Consider the following 4,483-nt stretch of genomic DNA (forward strand, 5'->3'; position numbering starts at 1 on the left):
AGGAAGAGGTTGATCATCAGGAGTCAGATGTGAAGGAGGAGGTTGATCATCAGGAGTCAGATGTGAAGGAGGAGGTTGATCATCAGGAGTCAGATGTGAAGGAGGAGGTTGATCATCAGGAGTCAGATGTGAAGGAAGAGGTTGATCATCAGGAGTCAGATGTGAAGGAGGAGGTTGATCATCAGGAGTCAGATGTGAAGGAGGAGGTTGATGATCAGGAGTCAGATGTGAAGGAGGAGGTTGATCATCAGGAGTCAGATGTGAAGGAGGAGGTTGATCATCAGGAGTCAGATGTGAAGGAGGAGGTTGATCATCAGGAGTCAGATGTGAAGGAGGAGGTTGATCATCAGGAGTCAGATGTGAAGGAGGAGGTTGATCATCAGGAGTCAGATGTGAAGGAGGAGGTTGATCATCAGGAGTCAGATGTGAAGGAGGAGGTTGATCATCAGGAGTCAGATGTGAAGGAGGAGGTTGATCATCAGGAGTCAGATGTGAAGGAGGAGGTTGATCATCAGGAGTCAGATGTGAAGGAGGAGGTTGATCATCAGGAGTCAGATGTGAAGGAGGAGGTTGATCATCAGGAGTCAGATGTGAAGGAGGAGGTTGATCATCAGGAGTCAGATGTGAAGGAGGAGGTTGATCATCAGGATTCAGATGTGAAGGAGGAGGTTGATCATCAGTGAACCTCTAGGATTGTGGCTGGGCTGGCGTTTCCACTTCCAGCTTGGTCATATATTTTGATACATTGAATGTTGATACTGTGAAGCTATGTTATATATTTGTACCTCCTGTTTCATGAAGTGATGTCACTAAGTACTGCCCCTATATATACAATGCATTCGGAAAGCATTCAGACCCCTTCACTTTTTCCACATTTTGTTACGTTACAGCCTTTTTCTAAAATGGATGTAAATATTTTTCCCTCATTAATCTACACACAATACATATAATGACATCACAATACCCCATAATGACATCACAATACCCCATAATGACAAAGCAAAAACAGATTCTTATAAATGTTTCAAATGTAACAAAAACAACAACTGAAATATCCCATTTACATACAGTACCAGTCAAAAGTTTGGACACACCTTCTCATTCAAGGGTTTTCTTTATTTTTACTATTTTCTACATTGGAGAATAATAGTGAAGATATGAAAACAATGAAATAATACATATGGAATCAGGTAGTAACCAAAAAAGGGTTAAACAAATCAAAATATATTTTATATTTGAGATTCTTCAAAGCAGTCACCCTTTGCCTTGATGACAGCTTTGCACACTCTTGGCATTATCTCAACCAGCTTCATGAGGTAGTCACCTGGAATTCATTTCAAATAACAGGTGTGCCTTGTTAAATGTTAATTTGTGGAATTTCTGTCCTTCCTAATGCGTTTGAGCCAATCAGTTGTGTTGTGACAAGGTAAGGGTGGCTCTCATGAGGAACGCAACAGGAAAGGAAGACCCAGAGTTACCTCTGCTACAGAAGATACGTTCATTAGAGTTAACTGCACCTCAGATTGCAGCCCAAATAAATGCTTCACCGAGTTCAAGTAACAGACACATCTCAAAATTGCTGAATTGCTGCAGGAAAAAACACTGTTTACAAAAGCTTTGTTAAAGAACAAGAAAGCACACACACTGTTTACAAAAAAATTTGCTTTTCTTTCAAAGGAGATTTCTAAGTGACCCTGAACTAAATTTTAGACCTAGTCTGTTCATTATATACATCTACATGATGTGTTGTTACACCGTGTAGTAGCAGTATAGACCTAGTCGGTTCATTATATACATGATGTATTGTTACACCATGTAGGAGCAGTATAGACCTAGTCTGTTCATTATATACATCTACATGATGTATTGTTACACCATGTAGGAGCAGTATAGACCTAGTCTGTTCATTATATACATCTACATGATGTATTGTTACACCATGTAGGAGCAGTATATACCTAGTCTGTTCATTATATACATCTACATGATGTATTGTTACACCATATAGGAGCAGTATAGACCTAGTCTGTTCATTATATACATCTACATGATGTATTGTTACACCATGTAGGAGCAGTATATACCTAGTCTGTTCATTATATACATCTACATGATGTATTGTTACACCATATAGGAGCAGTATAGACCTAGTCTGTTCATTATATACATCTACATGATGTATTGTTACACCATGTAGGAGCAGTATGGACCTAGTCTGTTCATTATATACATCTACATGATGTATTGTTACACCATGTAGGAGCAGTATAGACCTAGTCTGTTCATTATATACATCTAGATGATGTATTGTTACACCAAGTAGGAGCAGTATGGACCTAGTCTGTTCATTATATACATCTACATGATGTATTGTTACACCATGTAGGAGCAGTATAGACCTAGTCTGTTCATTATATACATCTACATTATGTATTGTTACACCATGTAGGAGCAGTATAGACCTAGTCTGTTCATTATATACATCTACATGATGTATTGTTACACCATGTAGGAGCAGTATAGACCTAGTCTGTTCATTATATACATCTACATGATGTATTGTTACACCATGTAGGAGCAGTATAGACCTAGTCTGTTCATTATATACATCTACATGATGTATTGTTACACCATGTAGGAGCAGTATAGACCTGGTCTGTTCATTATATACATCTACATGATGTATTGTTACACCATGTAGGAGCAGTATAGACCAAGTCTGTTCATTATATACATCTACATAATGTATTGTTACACCATGTAGGAGCAGTATAGACCTAGTCTGTTCATTATATACATCTACATGATGTATTGTTACACCATGTAGGAGCAGTATAGACCTAGTCTGTTCATTATATACATCTACATGATGTATTGTTACACCATGTAGGAGCAGTATAGACCTAGTCTGTTCATTATATACATCTACATTATGTATTGTTACACCATGTAGGAGCAGTATAGACCTAGTCTGTTCATTATATACATCTACATGATGTATTGTTACACCATGTAGGAGCAGTATAGACCTAGTCTGTTCATTATATACATGATGTATTGTTACACCATGTAGCAGCAGTATAGACCTAGTCTGTTCATTATATACATCTACATGATGTATTGTTACACCATGTAGGAGCAGTATAGACCTAGTCTGTTCATTATATACATCTACATGATGTATTGTTACACCACGTAGGATCAGTATAGACCTAGTCTGTTCATTATATACATCTACATGATGTATTGTTACACCATGTAGGATCAGTATAGACCTAGTCTGTTCATTATATACATCTACATGATGTATTGTTACACCATGTAGGAGCAGTATAGACCTAGTCTGTTCATTATATACATCTACATGATGTATTGTTACACCATGTAGGAGCAGTATAGACCTACAGTAGCTAGCTGCTAATTTAGATGTAATATAACTTAATGAAACAGCCTTAAATATGCTATATGGTAAAAAAACAATATTCGCACTAATCAATCAACACATTCCTGTCTTTGTATGTCTCAATATAATAGTATTATTTAATTAAATCCATTTAAAATAATCTTTGTCTGAAAATAAAATATGATCCTCAACTGCGTTTCCAACTCCAGTCAGCAGACGGCGATGTGCGTCTTTCAGGCGACGCTGCCAGCGTGACGTATAATCTAGTGGACGGTTCTTCATAAACAGCTCGTCAACCACCCCGGTAGCTTGCTAGCCAACATAGCCGAAAGATTCAAGCTATTTATACGCTTTCGATGTATATTAGCTACTGTGTTTTCGACACACTGCTTATCTGCGTATCTGCTTGTTAATCTATTTAATATTACGTTATTTTGTATTAGTCAGCTATAGTAGTTCGCTGGTTAAGTTAGCACTAGCCTAGTCGCTAATGATAGCTAGCTAGCTAACATCCCCGACCATGTGCTCCCTAAACTACTCCCCTCTTGTTAAAGAAGAGGTGATCTGCTGGACGGAGAAAGAAGCTCTGGGGCTGAACATTGTCGTGAAAGAGGAGAAGGAAGAAGAGGATGTCACAGTAAAACAAGAAGTAGAGGATGAGGGTGTTACAGTGAAAGAAGAAGAGAAAGACGTTTCAGTGAAAGAAGAGGAAGACGCGTTCAGAGTGAAAGAGGGGGATGCAGTTTTTGGTGTGAAAGAGGAGGAGGAGGAGATTACTGTCACATTGGAGGAAGAAGAGGAGGTTGGAGATCCGTTTAACCCCAGTAAGTACCGTCTCTGCAGTCGTTGAACCAATATGCAGTAAAGGGGTTCTACACTTTAATGTTTTTCTGTAGGAATGGCTGAAGCTACACTGTAACGTGTAGAACATCAAGAGTGGACCATCAACAAAACATTAAAAATTGATCAAATGCATCCAATGACACTACCTGAAATACTGTAGTCCTCAATATCTCCTATTAGATTAGCCCAATATGTAGTCTTAAAGGGGCAATAGGCAGTTGTTACATCCATTTTGGG

The sequence above is a fragment of the Salvelinus namaycush genome, unplaced genomic scaffold, assembly GCF_016432855.1.
Source record: "Salvelinus namaycush isolate Seneca unplaced genomic scaffold, SaNama_1.0 Scaffold506, whole genome shotgun sequence".
Taxonomy (NCBI): Eukaryota; Metazoa; Chordata; class Actinopteri; order Salmoniformes; family Salmonidae; genus Salvelinus; species Salvelinus namaycush.